Raw genomic sequence first — 23,823 nt, forward strand, 5'->3', positions numbered from 1 at the left:
TCCAAAACCACCTCCTTATCAAATGAGGCTATATTGGTTGAGGTTAGAAATAAATAAGGGTGATCATTTTGCTGGGCATATATTATAGGCCACCCAAGAATCAGCAGGAGACAGAAGAGCAAACATGTAGGCAAATCACAGAGAGGTACAAGAGCAACGGTACTAATGCAGTAGGGGATTTGGGATCATCTTAGTGTGAAAAGTTTAGAGGGGGTGGAATTTTTAAAATGCATCTGGGAGAGCTTCTTAAGCCAGTATGTAGACAGCGCTATTAGAGAAGGGGCAGTACTGGACCTAATCTTTGGAATGAAGCTAGGCATGTGGTTGAAGTATCTGTGAGTGAGCAGTTTGGGGATAGAGCATAGAACAGTACAGCACAGTAAGGGCCCTTTGGGCCACAATGTTGTGCCGACCTATATAAACACCTACTCCTTGATCAATCTAACCCTTCCCTCCTACCAGCCCATAACCTTCCATTTTTCTCATATCCATGTGCCTATCTAAGAGTCTTTTAAATTTTCCTATTGTATCAGCCTCTACCACCATTCCCGGCAGTGTTTTCCAGGCATCCACCACTCTCTGTGTAAAAAGCCTACCTCTGACATCTCCCCTAAACTTTCCTCCTCTGACCTTGATGTCCTCTGGTATTGGCCATTGCTGCCCTGGGGAATATGCCCCTCATAATCTTATATACCTCTATCAAGTTGCTTCTCATCCTGCGTTGCTCCAAAGAGAAAAGCCCCAGCTCGCTCAACCTTTCGACATAAGACATGTTCTCTAATCCAAGCAGCATCCTGGTAAATCTCCTCTGCACCTTCTCTAAAGCTTCCACATCCTTCCTATAATGAGGTAAACAGAACTGAACACAATACTCCAAGCATGGTCTAACCAGAGTCTTATAGAGCTGCAACATTACCTCGTGACTCTTGCACTTAATCCACTGACTAATGAAGGCCAGCACATCATATGCCTTTCTAATCACCCTATCAACTTTGAGAGATCTACAGACTTGGACCCCTAGATCCCTCTGTTTCTCCACACTGCTAAGAATCCTGCCATTAACCTTGTACTCTACCTTCAGGTTCATTCTTCCAAAGTGTATCTCTCCACATGTTCTGGATTGAACTCCATCTGCCACTTCTCCACCCAAATCTGCATCTTGTCTGTATCCGATTGTAACCTTTGACAACCTTCTACACCATCCATAACACCTCCAACCTTTGTGTCATCTGCAAACTTACTAACCCATCCCTCCACTTCCTCATCCAAGTCATTTATAAAAATCACAAAGAACAGGTGTCCCAGAACAGATCCCTGCGGAACACCACTAGTCACCAACCTCCAGGCAGGATACTCTCCATCTACAACCACCCTCTGCCTTCTGTGGCCAAGCCAATTCCGAATCCACACAACCAAGTCTCCATGGATCCCATGCCTCATGACTTTCTGGATGAGCCTACCATGGGGAACCTTGTCAGATGCCTTACTAAAGTCCATATACACCACATCTACCACTCTACCTTCATCAGTTTGTTTAGTCACCTGGTGACTACAATTCTATATTTTTCAAGGTAGTAATGGAAGGGGATAAGGATGGTTTGAAAATTAAAGTCCTGAACTGGGGGAAGGTCAATTTCAACTTCATTAGAGGGGACCTAGCAAAAGTAGACTGGGAGCAGTTACTTGTGGATAAATCTATATCTGATGAGTGGGAATCTTTTAGAAGAGAAACAGCGAGAGTCTTTGGTCAATGTGTTCTTGTAAAGGCAAAAGTTAAGGAAGGCAAGTTCAGGGAACCAAGGATGTCAAGGGATATCAAGGGTTTGATAGAGAATAAAAAGCATATGACATGTATAGAGTACTGAAAAAAGGTGAGGACCTTCAGGAGTATAAAATATGCAGAGGAAGGGTCATTCCAAAAGAAGTTAGGAGTACAAAGAGAGGCCACAGAATATCACTAAGGAAAATGCCAAGGCATTTCTTATATTAAGAACAAAAAGGTAACCAGGAAAAGAGTGGGAACCATTAGGGACCAAAGTGGCAATCTGTGCACAGAGCCAGAGGATGTGGGTGAGGTCTTAAATAAATATTTATCATCTGTATTCACCAGGGAGAAATGTGTTGTAATTGCAGATTGCAGGGAGGGGAAGGAGATATTTTAGAGAATGTTAACATTAAAAAGGAGAATATATTAAAAGTGTTAACTGGCATAAAGATGGATTAATCCCTGGGGCCTGCAGACGTGTATCCCACACTGCTACGTGAGGCAGGGGAGGAGATTGTTGGGGACAAGATAGAGAATTTTAAATTTTTGCTGGCCATAGGTGACATGCCAGATGACTGGAGGACAGCAAATGTGGCATCTTTATTCAAGAAGGGCAGCAGGGATGAGCCAGCCAGTGAGTTTAACATCAGTGGTAGGGAAGCTATTGAAAAAACTTCTGAGGGACAGGATTAATCTACATTTGGAAAGGACAGGGATCGATCAGGAATAATCAGCATGGATTTGTTGGTGGGAGATCCTGTCTAACCAATTTGATTGAGTTTCTTGAAGAAGTAATAAAAGATATTTGATGACGGCAGTACTGTTGATGTGGTCGACATGGACTTCACTTGGGCTTTGACAAGGTCCCACATGGAGGGCTGTTTCAAAAGGTTAGAGCCCATGTGCATTGACAAATTGGATCCAAAGTTAGTTTGGTAATCGAAGTCAGTAGGTTATGGTGATAGTGGTGGTGGTGGTTAGGGGAACGGAGGGGTGGAGGGAGGAGTGGGTTGCGGTGGGGATTGCTTTTGTGATTGGAAGCTTGTGGCCAGCAGTGTACCACAGGTGTTGGTGCTAGGGCTCTTACTGTTTGTCATAGATATTAACGATATGGATATGAATGCAGGTTAGTAAGTTTGCCGATGAAAGAAAAGTTAGTGGTGCTGGGAGGTCTAATAAGGGTAGGACATACACCATGAATGGTAGGGCCCTCAGGTGTACTGAAGAACAGAGGGATCATGGTGTAGAAGTGCTGAGATCCCTAAAGGTGGCAGCAAGACTACATTGAACATAGAACAGTATAGCACAGGAACAACTGCTTCAGCCCACCATGTCTGTGCTCACCATGGTACCAATTTAAACTGCACATCTGCCTGCACATGGTCTATATCTGTCCATTCCCTGCCCGTTCATGTTTCTTTCTAAAAATGCCTCTTACACGCTGTTGTCATATCTGCTTCCACCACCTCCCCTGGCAGCACATTCCAGGAACCTACCACTCTCTGTGTAAAAAAACCTGCCTCGCACATCTCCTTTAAGCTATGTCCTCCACCATTTGATATTTCCACCCTGGGTAAAAATATTGACTACCTACCCTATCTATGTATCTCATAATTTTATATTCTTCTATCAGGTTTCCCCTCAGCCTCTGATGCTCCATAGAAAACAATCCAATTTGTCCAACCTCTCCTTATAGCTAATACTCTCTAATCCAGGCAACACCCTGGTGAATCTCTTCGGCACTCTCTCCAAAGCCTCCATATCCTTCCTGTAACGTGATGATCAGAATTGCACACAGTACTCCAAATGTGGTCTAATCAAAGTTTTATACAGCTGCAAAATGACTTCCTGACTTTTATGCTCAATACTCCAACCAATGAAGACAAACATTCCATATGCCTTCTTTACCACTCTGTCTGCTTGTGTTGCCACTTTCAGGGAGCTATGGATGCTGTGGACTTGCACCCCAAGATCCCCCTATACATCAATGCTCCTAAGAATCCTGCCATTTACTGTATCCTTTCCTCTTACATTTGACCTCCCCAAAGTGAAACACCTCACAATTGTCTGTGTTAAATTCCATCTGCCATTTCTCTGCCCATAACTCTAACTGGTCTATATCCTGCTGAATCCTTTGGCAACCTTCCACACCATTCACAAGTTTTGTGTCATCTGTAAACTCACTAATCAGCCCACCTATATTTTCATCCAAATCCTTTATATATACATCACAAACAACAGAGGTCCCAGCTCTGATCCTTGCAGAACACCACCAGTCACATACCTCCTGTCAGAATAACAACCCTCCACCACTATCCTCTGCCCTTTGTGGCCAAGCCAATTTTGAATCCAGTCTACTAAGTCTCCATGGATCCAATGTGCCTTAATATTTTGTATCAGTCTTTCATGATGGACCTTGTTGAAAGCTTTACCAAAGTCCATGTAGACAACATCCACTGTCCTACCCTCATCAATCACCTACATCACCTCCTCAAAAAACTTAATCAAGTTTATAAGACATAATCTCCCCTGCACAAAGTCATGCTGACTTTCCCATATAGTAGCTAAGTTATTTACAAAGGCATACAATATGATGGCCTTCATTAGCCAAGGTATAGAATATAAGAGTATAGAGATCATGGTATAACTTTATAAACCTTTGATAAAACCACAGTTGGACTATTGCATGCAGTTCTAGTCACCATGCTATAGGAAGGATGTAATTGCACTGAAGAGAGTGCAGAGAGTTACCAGGATGTTGCCTGAGATGGTACTTTTCAGTTATATAGAGAGACTGGATAGACTGGGTTTGTTTTCCTTGGCGCAGAGGAGGCTGAGGGTGGACCTAATTGAGGTATAAAAAATTAAGAGGGGCACTGATAAGATGGATAGTGAGAAACTCTTTCCATAACAGAGACATCTAAAACTGGTAGGCACAGGTTTAAGGTGAAGGATAAGAGGGTTAGGAGGGATCTGAGGAATATTTTTTTCACTCAGATGGTGGTTGTAATCCGGAATGCACTGTCTGAGAAAGTAGTGAAGGCAGGTACTGTCATAGTGTTTAAAAAGTTATCTGGATGAGCACTTGAATCATCAAGGCTCATAAAGCTATGGACCAATTGCTGGAAAATGGGATCAGCACACAGGAATACTTAATGGTCTGTCTGGACATGGTGGGCCGAAGGGCCTGTTTCTGTGCTGTATGATTCTGTGATTCTGTGACTAAGGTAAGTTTCAACTTATCTATTAACTTTTCCATTTCTGCTTGTACTAAGATATTGGCAATATCTTCTTTCTTGGTAAAGACTGATAGAAAGTTTTTCATTTCTGTGCTTAGATTACCCTCTTGGTCCCTACAAGAGCCCACCTGTCCTTCTGCAGTCTGCTTACTAAATACTGTATGTAAGTCTATAGAAGATTTTTGGCCTTCCATTTAAACTGCTATTCTATTCTCATTTCCTTCTTTGCCCATCATACTTTCCTTTTCACCATAATTCTCAGTTTACAACATTTAACCTGACTTGTTCCTGCATTACTTATTTGACATTCAGCATATGCCCTTTATTTGTTCCTTTATCTCCTTTGCCATCCAGCGAACTCTGGCTTCGGTCTCCTTACCTGCCCTTATGGTGAAAATGTACCTGGTCTGTACTCTTCTTCAAATGTCTACCATCATTTCATTACAATTTTACCCATTGATCTTTGGTCCCACTTTACCATTGACATGTCTTCATATCTCCTACTCATGTTAGCTGTCAGAATTTGAGAAGTTCTACTTTACATTATTCCTTGCTCTTCTCAGTGACAAAACTTAACCTCATGATACTGCTCAGGGTTTCTCAAGTGTTCACCCACTGACATATGGTCCACTTATTCCCCAGAACTGGATCGAACATAGCTTCCTTCATAGAACATAGAATAGTACAGCACTGGACAGGCCATTTGGCCCACGATGTTGTGCCGATCTTGATGCCAATTTATACTAAATGTCCTCCTCCTGTGTATCACCCACATCCCTCCATTCCCTTCATATTCATGTGTCTGTCTAAAAGCCTCTTAAACTCCACTAAATTGCCTGCTTCCATGACTACCCCTGGTAACCCATTCCAGGCACCCACCATTCTCTGCGTAAAAAACTTGCCCCTCACGTTGCCTTTAAACTTCCCCTCTCTAACCTTAAAAGCATGTCCTCTGGTGTTTGACATTTCTACCCTGAGGAAAAGATTCTGACTTTCTACCCTATCTATGCCTCCCATAATTTAAAAAAATCTCTATCAGGTCTCCCCTCAGCCTCTGACGTTCTAGGGAGAACAACCCAAGTTTGTCCAACCTTTCCTTATAGCTCATATCCTCTAATCCAGGCAGCATCATGGTAAACCTCTTCTGCACCCTCTCCACAGTCTTCACATCCTTCCTATAATGGGGGCGACCAGAACTGCACGCAATACTCCAAGTGCGGTCTGACTAAAGTTTTATATAGCTGCAGCATGACTTCCTTACTCTTATACTCAACATCCCTAGCAATGAAGGCAAGCAAGCCATATGCCTTCTTTACCACCTTATCCACTTGCGTAGCCACTTTCAGTGAACTATGGACCTGGACTCCAAGATCCCTCTGTACCTCAATGCTATTAAGGGCCTGCATTAACTGTATACTTTCTCCTTTCATTTGACCTCCCGAAGTGCAACACCTCACACTTGCCCAGTTTACACTCCATTTGCCACTTCACTGCCCATATCTGTAACTAATTTATATCCCACTGTATTCTTTGATAGCCCTTTACACTGTCCACAACTTCACCAATCTTGGTGTCAGCTGCAAACTTGCTCATCCACCCATCTACATTTTCACTCAAATCATTGATATATATCACAAACAACAGAGGTGCCAGCACCGATGCTTGTGGAACACCACTGATCACGGACCTCCAGCCAGAATAACAGCCTTCCACCCCTACTCTCTGTCTTCTATGGGCAAGCCAGTTCTGAATCCAAACTTCCAATGCACCCTGGATCCCATGCATCTTTATCTTCTGAATCAACCTACCATGAGGGACCTTATCAAATGCCTTACTAAAGTCCATGTAGATAACATCTACTGCCTTACCCTCATCAAGCTCCTTTGTCACCTCCTTAAAAAACTAGATAGAGTTTTTAATACATGACCTGCCCCGCACAAAACCATGCTGAATGTCCCTAAGCAGGCCATGCATTTCCAAATGTGCATAAATTCTATCCCTCAGTATCCTCTCCAATAGCTTCCCTGCCACTGACATGATGCTCACTGGCCAAGAGTTACCTGGATTATCCCTATTTCCCTTCTTGAACGAAGGCACAATATTTGCTGCTATTCAGTCCTCTGGGACCTTGCCTGTTGCTAGCGAGGACACAAGGATCTTTGTCAAAGCCCCAGCAATCTCCTCACTTGCTTCTTTCAGTATTCTGGGATATATGCCATCAGTCTTTGGGGACTTATCCACATTAATGCTTTTCAGAAGACCCAGCACTATCTCCTCCTTAATCTCAAAATGTCCCAGCACATTAGCATGCCCCACTCTGCATTCACTATCCTCCAAATCCTTCTCCTTGGTAAATACCAACACAAAGTACTCATTTAGCACCTCAGCTGCGTGCTCTGACTCCAAACACAAATTCCCTCCTTTATCCTTGAGTGGACCTATCCTCTCCTTATCCTCTTTTTCTTAAAATAAGTATAAAATGCCTTGATCCTGCTCGCCGAGGACATTTCGTGGCCCCTTTTGTCCTTCCAAATTGCCAGGACACCCAGTACTATGCATCTCCAGCACCACAGTATCTTCCTTAATTAGTGGTATCATCTGTCCTCCACTTTTTTTTCCTTATCTTTTCTAAATGCCTTGTATTCAGAAATGTAGTGCTCAACCCTTCCCTTTTATTAATCATGTTTCAGTTATCATCACTATATTGCAATGCCACATGAGTATTTGTGCCTTTAGTTGCAAGACCTTATTCGCCACATTTGATGTATTTACACACATGCATTCTGGACGTTCTTGCTGTCTTTATATTCTACAAGGGCCCAGTCTGATTTTAGCTTCCTAAACCTTACGTAGCTTTCTTTTTCTTTCTGACTAAATTTAGGACCTCTCAGGTTATCCAAGATTCCCTTACCTTACCGTCCTTGTCTTACTCCTTACCAGAACAGTCCAATCCTGAACTCTGATCAGCTGGTCTTTAAACAACTCCCACATGCCAGACGTGGACTTGTCCAACAGCAGCTGCTCCCAATCAATGCCCCTTAGCTCCTGTCTTATCCTGTCATAATTTGCCCTCCGTCAATATAGTACCTTCCTGCAATATCTAATTTTATCCTTACTCATAACTATCTTAAAACATAATGAGTTGTGGTCACTATTCCCAAAATGTTCACCCACTATCAGGTCTGACACTTGGTCTGGCTCATTCCTTGCTGAGCTGAAAACATATTAATCAAAGAAGTTTTCTTGAGCACAGTTCAGAAATTCCTTCTGTTTTTTGCCTTTTACTCAGTATCACAACTCTACAGATTTTGCCATCATGGCTAATTTTCCTGCAGACTTGCTCTTGCTCTGTTTCTCTCTCACTATTTGAAAGCCTTCTTGCTTCTTAACTTTAACCAAATAGATTCTGTCCTGGACCTATCCAGGACACCCAGTACTATGCATCTCCAGCACCACAGTATCTTCCTTAATTAGTGGTATCATCTGTCCTCCACTTTTTTTTCCTTATCTTTTCTAAATGCCTTGTATTCAGAAATGTAGTGCTCAACCCTTCCCTTTTATTAATCATGTTTCAGTTATCATCACTATATTGCAATGCCACATGAGTATTTGTGCCTTTAGTTGCAAGACCTTATTCGCCACATTTGATGTATTTACACACATGCATTCTGGACCCAACTTTGCCTTTCTCATAGTCTGCCTTAGTCTGCTTCCACCCAAAACTTTACTACCCCTTACTCTTGTACTATCCTCTACTCCCACTCCTTTGTGCACCTATTCCTTCCTTCTACAGCTATATGATAGTACCTACTCCCAGCTAACTTAGATTAAACCCTTACTAATCATATTAGACAATCTTTCTGTAAAGATCATGTCCACAGCCCTGCTAATGCAGGGTCTTGACCCAGAACATCGACCATTCCTTTCCCTCCACCTTTGCTGCCTGACCCATTGAGTTCCTCCAACAGTTTGTTTTTGCCCCAGTACTGTTGAGATGCAATGTGAATTTGCTACATTATATACCAAAGGTCTGTACCAAATGACTTTATAATTTGAAGTTAACCTTACTGTCCAGATCTTTTGTGTCCATTCTTCTTGTCATGTTATCACATGAACAAGAAAAGGAAATATGCATGAACAGATAAATATAACTATCCTAACAGAAATCAAGCATATTGATCGTTTGAATCTTAATGGTTATGATGCCTTCTTTGGTGAAACCTGTGTAATATAAAACTGATGTACATATGTGGCTTCTCATATAATTGTCTCATGAGGATCTAGATGTCAATAAAGTGCCATTCTTGCTTGTGTATTTGGGCCAACTCATCCGGGCCGCTTAACGTATTTTTGTCTGTAGGATTCAGTTATGGATACTGCCAACCTTTATGAGTTAGAAATGTGGTTACTTTACTGTGCAGTTTGCCTAAATATGAGGAAAGTTAGCAACCTTATCATAGAAATTAGGCAACGTGGTGCTGAAGATGTGAGTCTGAGGCTCAGTGATGTGATTCTTTGAGTGTCTGTATCTATGCACCAAGAATTCAAAACATTTTGGCCTGTAAACACCAGGTTAATTCAGCTTACTTACAGGGTAAAAGTCCCAATTCCTGAAGAATAAGGTAATGACTGAGCCCACATCACTTGTTTTAACACATACATTCAAGCACCAGGTTTTGAGGCTCATTCATTGGGCTTTATCCAAATAGATGCTCTTCTGGGAATTTGGTTTATTCTTCTCCAGCTGCAGGAAAAGGGCAGCAATTTAAATCAATGTAACAGGTGTTCCTTTCTTGATTCAGGAGCCAATGCATCATCTGGGAATAAATTCGTACACTGATACATAATAAATCATTTGGTTACTCTAACCAGCTGTCATGGAATTTAATAGGAATGGACCTTGATATATTTCCTGATTATTGGATGGCATTCAGATAAATCACATTTTCTGGAGTAACAGGCCAACAAATAACAGTTACGTTGCGTCATGGGTAACATTGACTTTAATCTTTGTTATAGTCAGAGGCAGATTTCAACCCTCGCCATGTCTGCTATGGTTTCTATGTTGCTCCAACTGAATAAATATAACCATTCTGTAATCTGGAAGTCCTTGTGTTTTTGTAATGTGTGGTGCTGGATTGTGCTTAATGTAGTCATATTGCTAATGTATTGACTGCAAAAACATAAGCTTGCATGAAAATCCAATAACAACAACGTTCTGCCCACTTTAAAGTTAATTTTAAAAATCTTGTTTTGCCATTTAATAATCTATGAGATTTATTGAGAGGAATGCATTTACGTTAATCATTAATTTCCACTATAACCATTAAAACTGATAAGCGTGTAACATGAGAAAATACTCCACTATTTATTTTCATGGTCATCTTTTAAATATTGCTTATATTTATATAGACTTTTATCATTACTCATTTAATCACCTGAAAATCATCTTCCACCAAAACGAAAGACAACTGAGAGAGCAGAGATCATTCTAATATCTGGCTGTTAATTTTGTGAATATCACTATTAAAGCATTTTAATATTTTGACCAAAACTGTGATTTTCTCTGTGTGCTTGGACATGTGGGTTAGAACAAGTGAGAAGGGCTCAGTCATTACCTTACCCTTCTGGAAAAGGGACTAATACACTGAAGGCTATAATATAAAATAAACATTTATATTCAGTGGTAAATCAAATTTCTGTTATTTTTGTTTATAATATAGAAATGCAACATAAGTTAGGTTTTATTGATTTTGTAATAAGGCACAAAATAAAATCAATACACCAAAATAAGTATGTTCCCAATAAACTATCAAAGTGTTTCAGTGAGAGTGAAGTTGCATCTGGAATAGAAGATATCACTTTTTAGAGTTCTGGATAATGTTTAATTCTGAAACAATTACCTGAAATACCTCACACATATAATTCTGATAGCATTTTCTTATGTTCCACATGACAGGACCATGTGTGGTTTATTTAACTATTTACTGTTTTGCTCGATTACATAAAAAGAAACATAAAACAATATTATTCCTTGTCAAAATACAAGTTAAAGTGTCTTTAAGACTCACCTGGCGGCAGTTCAGGCTGTGCTGCTCAGTGGCAGATATAATAAAATGTGCTGACGTGTAGAGTTATGGGGAGCCCTTCAGCTAATACTGATCATACCTGGACAAGGGATTACTGGAACAGAGCAATTTGTTTGAGATTTAGTCTGTCAGATCATCCACTGAGAGCTTTAGACCACCCTAATCTTACAGAGAAAATGAAGATGTATGATGACAGGACCGAATTTAATGGAACCGCTTCTGGATTTAACCTGCTGCCCATTGTAACCTGAATGGTGACACTTCTCCGTTAAAGTTGCAAGTATTAACAGCGCTTTTATGATGATACTCATCCCTTTTCAGAGAAACTGCTTAGACGTTTACAAAGAAAGTTCAGAAGGAGGCTCTTCAGCCCACTTGATCTTCTGTATAACTGACTAAAACACAAGACAAGGGCAAGATTCAGCCCATTAAAGCTCATCCTTCTCGCACCCTATCTCTCTGATTATAATTCCAGTCTACTAAAAAGCACTTAAATGATATATATATTAAGAAATTCCATCCTTCAGCACTAATTTGTGGATAGATAGCATTACAGAATTATTGTTTCTAAGGTATAGTAACACAAGTAGCTAAGCACTTAACTTCTGACCAGTCTGTTAGTTCAAGTCTCATGACCATCTCAGACTATCTCAGTTGATTGAGAAATATTTCAAACTTGATTTGTTGGAGCCATAATATAAGAATCAGGAATAAGCCTTTGAACACCTCAAGGTTTTTGAAACAAATGCCTGAAAATAGTTCCAGGGTGATCTACAGAGCAGAACTTACTTTTCTCCCTTTTCTCCTCGATAAAGAGGATATGATTTTCTGTTACATTCATCCATGGATCTGGATGCAGTTGAAAGCCTAACATTAATCGTCCTCTCCCAGTTTCCCTTAAGAAGCTGATGGTGAGCTACCCTCTTGCACCACTGCTGACCTTGTGCTGAATGTGTTCCCAAAGTGCTGTTTGTTAAAGAGTTCTGGTATTTTCACCCAGTGACAATGAAGGAACAAACAACACATTTCCAATTCAGGATAGTGTTTCAGATTAGAGGGGAACCATCAGGTGCTGTTCCCTTAATTCTACTGCCTTCACCCCTCTAGTGTAAAGGCTAAAGGTTTGTGAGGTACTATCAAGGAAGCATTGACGAGTTGCTGAATTGCTTCACATAGTTGTTAGATACTACAGCGATGGGATACCAGTGGTGGAGTGAATGAATGTTTAGGGTGGTACAGAAAGGATTCATCATTAGGCAGCTTTGTCCTGCAAGGTATCAGGATTCTTGAGTGGTATTACATCTGGAATCATGTGGACAGCTTTCCATCACACTCCTGAATTATGCCTTGTAGATGATGGAAAAGATGTGAAGTTTCAATGTGATTTACTTGTTACATGATATCCAGCCTTGGTTCTGTTCTTGTAGCCACAGTATCTATATGGCTGCTCCAGTATTTGGTGAATAATGACCACAAGGCTGCTGACAGTGGAAAATTCATCTGTGATAATGCAAATAAATACCAAGGGGAGATGATTAGATTTTTCTTTGGTACTGAAGACCATAGTGTGATTTTTTATCACATCGGCTTACTGAACTATTTCAGAAGGTATAAAGGAATCAACAGCATGACTGTGGGATAAAAAAAACAGAAAGTGCTGGAAATGCACAGCAGGGTCAGACAGGAACAAGAGAGAGAGAAATAATGTTTCAGGTTGATGACCTTTCATCAGAATTGTGAAAAATTGGAAAACGAGTATGTTTTGAGATGCAAGGAATGGGAAGAACTGGAGAGAACAAAGGGAATGTCTGCAGTGGGGTGGAGAACAAAAGGGATTGATTGACATGATGGTTGGTGGTTCTGGCTGAGAGGGTGTGGGGAAGGCTTGGTAGTTGCAGCTAATCTGTCTAGGGAGCTGTAAATAGAGGAAGATGAATGAAAACATCAGAATAAAAAATACTGGAATTGTGAGATACAGACCACAGCAGTTGCTGAAAGCCTGAAATAAAGAAGAATGCTGGAAATACCCAACAGGTCAGGTAACACCTCAGAAGTGAAAAGAACTGGGTTTATATTATAACTTTGCATCAGCAGCAGCTAGTTCTGATGTATGGTCATCAAATTTGATAGTTACCCTCACAGTTCTGGCTCTAACTTCCTAGTTCTGAAGAAAGGTCATTCACCTGAAACATTAACTTTTTTTACCAAGGATACACAAAATGGATAAGAATGCGCGTTTCCTTTTGACTGGCATTCGTGAACCAGGTGGAATTTTATGACAATTAGAAGTTTCATTATTGGCCATTAATGGTATTTGCTCCTTCATTCCAGATTGCTAACCTAACTCTGTCATGGTGGGATTTGGTCGCATGCTTCTGAATCATTTGCCTGGACACCCGGATATGTCACCATCCCCGCTGTTTGAATGCCTAGGGTCAAGTAAACTGAAGATTGATGATTTTTTTCAATTTGGTCCTTCCTAAAATTAAAAGAGCTAGAAAATGAATGCAAAATTATCTTCAAAAATGGCAACCTCCTTTACATAACAGATGATAACCAGATTTGCAATTCCCAGCTCAATCAGATACAAACAATATGTAATGGCCTGGTTTACCCATAACAAAAATGCTCAACATGTTTGTAAGAACTCTCTGGAACAGCAAGTAGCTTATCAGCAAAAAGGCTGTAGGTAGACAGAAGAAACTGCCAATGCTGGAATCTGGAGCAACAAACAATCTGCTGGAGGAACTCAGTGGGTTGAGCAGCATCTGTTGGGGGGGGGGGGGGGCGGGGGGAAGGGAATTGTTTATGTTTCAGGTCAAAATCCTGCATCAGGATTGAGAGTGGAGAGGGAAGATAGCTGGTATAAGGAGGAAAGTGGGGAGTGGTGACACAGGGCCAATAGGTAATTGGTGGACCAAAGAGGGGTGAAGGATAATGGGCAGATGGAGCCAGGTGGGGGGCAGTGGAGTTGGGAGACAGGGGCAGGTGGATGATAGGCTGAGACAGACAGAGAGGAGAAAAGGGCAGATGGGGCCAGACAGGGGAAGGGGAGGGGGGTGAAGTGGGAGGGGACAGCTAAAGAAGCTGTAGAAGGTGAATTGGGGAGAAAGTACTGAATGGCCAATAATAAATGCAAAAATTATGGGAATTAGGACAACAGAGTAGGGGATTCTACAATTATAAATTTCTCTTTGGCTGCTCTAACTCAGTCAAAAATTTTCTGCCAATTTTCTGTGCAGTTATATTGTTGTAATTGTGGAAACCAAACATTCTTCTGATAAGCACCCATAATTTCCTCAGACATCCCAGAGAAACAGTAATTGAGAGGACTGCAAGGTAAATTTAAACCCCTTAAGGTGATAGAGGTCATTTTCCAAATTTTCCCTTCCAGCAGAGGCCTTGGCTACTGACAGGTGTAGATTTCTGGAGTTTACACACACATACAAGACAAAAGGTGAGTATCCTTGTTGTGCATTGAAGTTACATATGTGAGTGTAGGGAGCTCAGGATAACCAAGGGATCAGGAATTATTGTAACTGAGTTTATAGGGACAATTCATCTTTTTGTTATTGAGCTTTCAGATTTGTTTCCATACGTAACTCCATACTTTGCAAAGACAAAACCAGCTGTTGTTTTATAGGTTGATAAAGTATCTTCAAAGTGTTTAAACTAAATGTTTGGAGTCACACTGTAGCTGGTACCAATTGCACATTTAGAACAACAGTCTGTGGAGGTGATGGTTGATTATTGCTTTATTTTCTATCACTTCGGTCTGATTAAGATGCAGCCATGGTAATCTCCATGGGTTGACAGGTATGGCTGTAAAAACCTTGTTCAAAAGATTATATAAAATTAATTATATAATATAAGATCATATTGAATCTAAATCCAAGTCTTTCAATAAAATGGAGATTACAGTTCTTACAAATCCCTGAGTATTTAATATACTTGAAGTAGTATTAAACCACATTAGTCTTTAAGGGAGCAGAATATTGGGAGCACTGTAATTGTCACTTGGTTAGGATATTAATTTCACTTGAACCATGGAGAAGAAGGCACATCATTCTAATTCTGAATTTATTACTGGCTCCGAGGAGAGCTGTATTTAATCCGTAAGTAATGAAAACAACATTGGGCAAGTTTACTGGTTCACCTCAATAGATATCCTATTAAGATATCACAATCAGATCGACTGAGTAAAAGGCATTAATCTTAGATTAAGTCCATGGTTTTAAAAGTTTGTTTGGAATTTGGAATGTACCTCCTTTTTCAGAAAAGAAAACAGAACTTGAAGAGCTCTTTATTGTCAAAACTTCACAACTTCAATTCTTCATTCAATTATTTTTGTATCTTCACCAGAATAATATCCATAGAAATTCTCAGTAAATTATTTTGCTTGTAAGCATTTAATAAAGAAAATTCTCTTAGTGATATAGACATAATGATAGTACAAAATATCTATTAAGAACAAGTCACAGGATCACAACATTGAGCACATGCAGGAACTTTTGGCCCGATATATTGATGGAACTTATAAAATATTTTCATCAGCTTCCGACTGACAGTGTGCTAGAAATGCAGAAGAATCTTTCTTTTCACTTTGTGATTTTTTTTGTGATAAATCTCTCCACTAGATAAATCTAGCCACAAATAAACAAGAGTCTATAAATATCAATTTATATTTTAACTGGTAATACTGAGGGAAGGTACATTCACAGATACCTTCAAGATGACAACATGCATTGAAAAAAGGCAATTCTTATGCCAAGAGTCGTTTCCTGTCCTAAATTTAAAAAAAGATTAGGCAACTGTTGTTATTTGTCTAATAAATACCGGTAAATTCTATTATCAATATTCTATGAACTATCAAAGAAATAGGGAAATGGTTTGCAACTTTACATGCAATTTTTGGATGATAATTTTAATTAGCAACAATAGATGTAGCATTTTAATTATGTCACAATGAACAACAATGGTTGCAAAACATATTTAATTTACATGCTACAAACATGTACAGCTTAATCCAATTAATAATATTTATCATACATTTTAATAACATTAACTTAGAGTTCATAGTTTCCTGTTCTTCCATTTCCCATATTTCAGGATTTCTTGTCTCACCTCTTCTGTGTCTTGAAACACTTGGGCTAAACCTGTAGAGGAAGTTCAGCGAAGGAGATACACATGCTGATGCGCACCGTTCTCCATCCAGTGGATCAATGGGAATGATGCATGTTAGTGCTTTTCCCCTGGTGTCCTGACTAACATTCCTTCTGCAAACAAAGGCTTGTGAACTAGTTGTCATTATGAAGACCCTTCGGATGACCTAAGTGTGTGAGAAGTGTTATATCAATGCAAATTCATGAGTTAGAAAGCAAACAGCAATTCTTTAAACAATCCTAGGTTTTGTCAGCACTTCCCCAACCATAATTTCATTCCTTATCTTCTATTAGTTTGTGCTAGTGTCCTCCTATCATTGTAGGATTTGAAATAATACAGCCAACCTTGTTATCTTGGGGAACATTATGTGCAAGATTGTTCAGTTTAAATATTTCAACAGTATACTTGGCACAAGCTCAAAAGCAGCCCTGAAGAGACCAAATGGATATCTTGTTTTTCCCCTTACATTGGATACCAGTAGGACATGCACATTACTGAACGGAGTTGCCAAACTGCACGCTCTGTGGCACTCTGTCTATTGCACATCAGTTTCATTTACATCACTTATCCCTGGGGGCCTTGGAGCCTGCACCATGTTCTCTTCTTCTCTGGTGATGGAACTCTGAAACACACAGTGCAATGCTGATATCACCTTGGCTAGATCATATTGCAACACTGGATGTCTTGTGTTATAACTGCCTGCTACTAAAACAAAATCAGAAAATGCTGGAAGCACTTATCAGGTCAGGAAGCATCTAAGGAGATTAAAAAAAGTCAACAATTCAAAAGAACTAGAAAAGCAAGAAAACAAGTGTGTTTTGAGTTACATTGAGGAGAAAGAGTGAAGAAATGTCTGTGATAGGGTTCAGATCATTGTTGTCGAGGTAAACATTACTTTAAATACTGGCAGGAGGAGACAGAAGAGAAAAGAAACAAAGGAACAAATTAACAATGTAATGTCCAGCGAAAACAAAGCTGGTTGTTTGAAATTGTTGAGTTTAATATTGAATTTCAAGGGCTGCAATGCACCTCAATAGAAGATGAAGTACTATTCCTTGAGCTTACATTGACATCATTGGAACAATGTAGGAAGTCCAAAACAGAAAGGTCAGAGCAGGAGTGGGAGTGGAATGGAAAATTGAAGTGACAGGCAACTGGAAACTCAGTGACCGAGTTTCCAGTTGCCTATCGCTTTAATTCTCAGTTCAGCTTAGATCCCTCCAAGATCTTGCTTCCAGTCCTTGTCACAGACTTAATGCATGTAAGAGGAGATATGGGAATGATCTACCTAACCATTGTTACAGTAATCAACTGAGTGTGGCATCAAGGAGTTCAAGCAAAATCTGAAGTCCATAGAGGTCAAATGGCAAGAAATGGTCAAACACAACAACCAAAGTTGTCAGAAGCCCATCATTGTGATGAACCAGTTCCTTTCTTTAATCTATTCACAAGATGTGGACCGTGCTGGCAAAACCTTCTTCTGTTGTTCACCTTAATTAAATTAATTCTCCATCCTACTTACACTCTGACTTATCTGCCTGATATAAGTCAGACTGTTCCAACGAGTCCCAACATAAGCTTAAGGAAATGCTTTCATCTTCTCTTTAGGCATCTTACACTTTTCCAGACACAATACTGAATTCAATAAATTCAGATAACTCAGGTTTTTCATGTTTATAAGGTTGTTTACCAGAAATATTAACTTGGTGTTTCTCTCTTTATGGACTAGAACCTGATGTGCCGGGCATTTCAGCATTCTCATTTTGGTTTCAGGTTTCAGCAACAGCTCTGAACTGTATTTCAAAGTTTTAAGATGTCCCTTTGTTTGTTTTCCTCTCTCTCTCTCTCTCTCTCTGAATGCCCTCATTAATCTATTAACCATGCAGCTCTGTAAACATTGGGGAAACTCTGGCCTCATCCTATCAGAAATATATACTTTGTCCCATCCATCCCTCCTTCATCTTTCCTGCAACGTAAAAAGATATTATTTTTTTCACTTTCCCAGTTCTGTTGAAAGATCTTTGGCCAGAAATGTTAATTCTGTTTCTTTTTCCACAGATGCTGCCTGACCTGCTGAGTGTTTTCAGCATTTTCTGTTTCTATTCCATGTTTTCAACATTTGCAGTTTGTTAATTTGCATGTATGCTTCAGAGGACAAATAAGAATCAACCCATTTGGTGTGGGATTAAAGTTGTATCTAACCCAGAGACCAAGGATAGTAGGCAATGCTTCTTGCTGTTTCATGTATCCGATGTGTGATATGATTTTTGCTAATTCGTATCTGAAAGACAATGACATTTTACATAGCATTAGATAGACTGAACAATTGTCCCATAACCATGAGGTTTGCCTATGACAACCCAGCAACTACAACACTGCACCAGCACCCAGAAGTTGGAAGTTCAAATGGAAATGTATGGAATAGAAAAAAAATACCCATAAGTGCTTTTTGATTGTTGTGATAAGAACTTAATTGATTCACCAATGTTTTTCAGGAAAAGTCTGGCACCCACACCTGGACTAGGCTACACATGACTTCAGTTCCTTAAAATGTGGTTAAATCCTAACGCTTGCAGAGTAACTGAGTTTGGGCTTAAATGCTACCTTGTCAGTGTAATGCACAGCCCAAAAACAAATAAATGAGGAGAACAGATATTTAGCATACTCTGGGCTACATTGACTCAATGCAATGACACTTACTCCATTCACCTAATTTTCTCGATAGGAACAAATAAATCCCTCCAGCCCCACCCCTATTGGTGAAGTTCCAGATCTCTGCATCACAAAGTTGCAGAGAACTGGCCAAAAAATAAGGCATTGGACATATGTTAAATCAAGAATCTCACAATCTGGGAAAATGGCAACAGCACAGTTCATTTATATTGCTAAACATCTAACTAATAAAAAAGGTATAGTTACCATAACTACATTCACAGATGTTAATTTGCTTGAAATTACAGCAGTAAAAGTTGCCAGTTTGTACCTCTGTGCACGGATGCTGTTTGTTATTTTATGAGGTGGGCCCCGCTCCTCTTCCAAGCGTCCAAATTAGTTTCAGTTGTGCAGAATTTGGATGATCGCAGAGACCAGCTCAGCTCTGTTTGAGCACTTTGAAACTCGTAGTTCATTATGTGCCTTCTCCTCCGTCTTATCAGTGTTCCCTTGGATGTAATGTAGAATGCAGCATTCGCACTGTAGATTTTCTTAATCAATAAGGATATTTAAGTACCAATTTACTGCTGTTCAATATGATTTATTTTTCTACTGGAAGTCTCAGTATGATGTCCACGGTATGAATAAAGTATAAATGATACAACAATGCCCTCTAATGGATGCATACAAATACTGACAAGGAAATTCAAGTCAATTCTGAATGGTACTGCACCTGTATGAACATCATTGACCCTGGAGTCCAGCTGAAGCGTCCGTTTATCCCATAAACCTAATTTCCTGGGCAGTTCTGGTCAATATTCACCCTTGCATGTCTGACAAGATTTCTGCATCATATATGCAACCAATTATGTCATGCTCCTTTTGGGGGTAATTAGTTCTCATTGCTCCAGAAATGCCCATTGTTGTGCATGCCCATGACAGCCACATTTTCTTTCTTTGTTTTTTCTCTTCACAGATGCTGCCTGACATGTTGTGTATTTCCAGCAGCTTCTACTTTCATTTCAAAGTTTTGCTTGGTAGGTTCCACTGCTCACTTACTCTGCTTCAGGTTCCTGCTCCTCACCACTACACCACCCTCCCACCCCACCCACACACATTGGTACAACCAGGGTGGCACAGTGGTAAAGCAGGTAGTGCTGCTACCTCATAGATCCGGTAACCCACATTTGATCACGACCTCTGATGTTGTCTGTGTAGAATTTGGGCGTCTTCTTTGTTATCGTACGTTTTCCCAGCAGGTGCTCCTGTCTCCTCCTGCATCCCAAAGACATATTAATGGCAGGTTTATTGGCCACTGCGAATTATTCCCAGTGTAGGTAGATGGTAGCAGAATCAGGGTGGTGTTGATAGGCAGGTGAGACAGAATAGGTTACAAGGAAGTAAATAGGTGAATGGGATTTACCTAAGATTTGGTCGTCTCCTTCTATGATGTGAAGTGAAAAATATATAAAAATATAGTCTCACCCCTGTCAGATCCAGTTATTTTCGAATCCGCAGGTTCTTTCAGGAGTCCAAGAATGAGTTGAAAACAACGTGGTGCTTCATGAAGTTTTATTGGAAAAGTTTAAAACAAAGAAACAGTCACAGAGCACGTGGAACTAGCCTTATTACCAGGAGATAAGCCGAGACAAAAGGAACTAAAAATGAGCTAGTGGGAAGGGGAAGAGAGCAAGGGAGTGATTAACAAAAAAAGATACCTTTTATACCTGAGATAAGAGGTACTCCTTAGCTAACAATAGTCCAGTCAGAAAACGTATTAGAAACCTGTGGCAAAACCAACCAATGAGAAAACACTCATTCACCCAATGGATGAACTAATAAGCTAAAAAGCGGTTATACCTTGTACAGCCACTTGAGGTGTATTAAACACTATACATGTTAAAAAAACTACTTAAAACAGTCAAATCCAACACCCCTGACTCCCACTGCCTCCCAATCAGATCATCCAGTTACCAAAGCTTTCCTTTCCCCAATTGTCCTCCCCAAACCTCTCCTGCCAATGCTGAATTGAGACCCCATTTCATCTTTGTTTGCATGTAATGCAACAACCTTGTAAGGTGTACAACAATTTCTAGGCCACAGTATTTTTCTTCAAAATTTTGTATTACTTTAGTCAAACAATAAACTGAAATGTGACCCATCTGTATGACCCTATGACTCTATGAGCACTGGTCATTTTTATGAGCACTGAATGACCAGTTGAAGGCTGATGCAATGTTACCATAGAAGTAAAGACTAGAACTGAAAATTGACAATATGAAGAGAGCTGACGGAGTGGAGAGAATGATTGTGATATCCAACCATATTTTAACACAAAGTCATTTTTACCCAGTGGGAATATGCTCCTGAAGTATCATGAAGTAGCACACTTGTCCACAATAAGAATAATGAATTAATATAGGGTCTTTAATGGAGAAAAAAAACTCAAAATACTTCAAAGAGTTATAGAGAAAGAAAAATGGATGACAAATCAAAAGAGCATGACAGAAAGCTCAGACAAAGAGATAAATTTTGAGGAGAGTTTCAAAAAGAAGAAAGGGAGGTAGGAAGTGGATGAGTGAAGCAGAGAATGCCAGTGAATGGGGACTAAGTGATAAAGGTACGACCATCTGTAGCAAAGTGAAGAATTAAGTGCACAAGAGGCTAAGTTATTTGGGGTTGGCAGAGGTAAGATTAAGGAGGATTATGGAAATAATGCAGCAGAGAGCAAAAGAAAAGGATGGATTTAACTCGCACATGAATTTTGCATTTGGGGTTCAGGGGGAAATGGGAAAAGTATATTATCCAGCCAGGTAAGTCTTATTACTTACCTCCACTTGATCACCACAGTACCAACCTACTCAAAATGCATGCAATACACAAAAGCCTGCAATTCCATAAGCAACACATCAGATCACAACTCTGCCGTCCTGTCACATCTAGTCATGAGTGGTGTTAGAAAATTAAGCAGCTAACTGGAGGAGGCTCCAAGAACATTCCGATCCTCCGTGATGGTGGGGCCCAACATGTGAGTGCCAAAGACGAAGCTGAAACATTTTGTGATCATGTTCAGTAGATGTACTGAGTGGATGATTCCCACCATTACAACAGTCAGTCACCAGCCAAATTGATTCACTTCAAATGATACAAAGAAATAGCTGAGGGACTAGAAACAGAAAAGCGTTTGAGACCAAGTAACATCCCTGCTCTCATAATGAAGACTTGCGCTGAATAACTAGCTGCATCTTTAGTCATGACGATACCTGAGAATGTGGAAAATTGCTCAGCTATGTCTGTCCACAAAAGAGAAAAAAAATTTCATCCTGCTAATTACTCTTCAATCCGTCCACTCTCAAAGTGATGGAAGCTGTTGTTGACAATGCTATCAGCTCACCAATACCCTGCTCACTGATGCTTATTTTGGGTTCTCAGCTCCAGACCTCATTACATTTTGGTCCAAATATGGACCAAAGAGCTGAATTCCAAAGGTAAGGTGAGAGTGACTGGCTTTGATATCAAAACAGTATTTGACCAAGTGTGTCATCAAGGCACCCTGGTAAAACTAAACTCAATGGGCATCAAAGGAAGAACACTTGGGTAGTTAGAGTCTATTATGCACATAGAACAATGGTTCTGGGTGTTAGATAGGAGTCTCATCCTCAAGATATCACTCCAGGAGTTCCTCGGGGATTACTTGAGCTTCAAGCATTTTCAGCTGTTTCACCTTCCTTCTTTTATTAGTTCGAAGAGGCATATTCACTGATGAATGGGAAACTTGCAAGTCCATTTATAAGTCCTCAGCAAATGACTGCAAGCAGAAAGACAGATAATGTCCAGGCTGATCAGTGGCAGGTAACATTCGCATCACAAAAGTGTCAGCCAATTATCTCCAATCAGAGAGAGTTTAACCAAGTACTCTTGTCATATACTACCCTCTCAAAGTCCCCCACCATCAACATCCTGTAGATCACCATTGACCAGAACTCAGCTGGACCAGCCACATAAATACTGTGGCTACAAAAGCAGATCAGAAGTTGGGTATCCTGTGCCAAAAGGCTCACTTCCTGACACCCCAGTGCCTTTTCAGCTTCTACAAGTGTGATGGAATACTCTTTACTTGTCTGGATTAGTGCAGTACCAACAACTTTCAAGAAGCTCAACACCTCCCGGACAAAGCAGCCCACTTGATGCACACCCAAAAAACTACCCTAAACATTCATTCCCTCCGGCACCAGTACAGAATGGTTGCAGTGTGTACCATGTCCAAAACTGCTCTGCAGATATTTGTCTAGGTTACTCTGTCAGCACCTCCTAAACCAACAAACTTTGTCAACAAGAAGGACAAGGAGCAGCAGGTGCATGGTAACACCACCACCTGCAGGTTCTGCTCCAAGACACACACTATCCTTAGTTGGAAATATATTGCCACTCCTTCATCATTGTTGGGTCTAAGTTCTAGTACTATTTTCTCATTGTGTAAGTACTTTCACAGCAGAGCCCACATCCTAAAAAATGAGTAATAGTGAAGCAAAGGATTGGTTTATCTATTAATCACAAGAGGCACACAGTCAGAAAAGTCATTGGCGAGTATGTCTTATGAGGATAGGTTGAGTGAGCTAGGGCTTTTCTCTTTGGAGAGAAGGAGGATGAGAGGTGACTAGATAGAGATGCACAAGATGATAAGAGGCATAGATTGAGTGGACAGTCAGAGACTTTTTCCCAGAGTGAAAATAGCTAACACGAGGGGACATAATTTTAAAGTGATTGGAGAAGATATAAGGGGGATGTCAGGGGTAAGTTTTTTTTACAGAGAGGGTGGTGGGTGCATGGAACGCACTGCCAGCAGAGGTTGTGGGGCAGATACATTAGGGACATTTAAGAGACTCTTAGATAGACACATGAATGATAGAGAAAT

Source organism: Pristis pectinata, chromosome 10 (genome assembly GCF_009764475.1).
Source record: "Pristis pectinata isolate sPriPec2 chromosome 10, sPriPec2.1.pri, whole genome shotgun sequence".
Taxonomy (NCBI): domain Eukaryota; kingdom Metazoa; phylum Chordata; class Chondrichthyes; order Rhinopristiformes; family Pristidae; genus Pristis; species Pristis pectinata.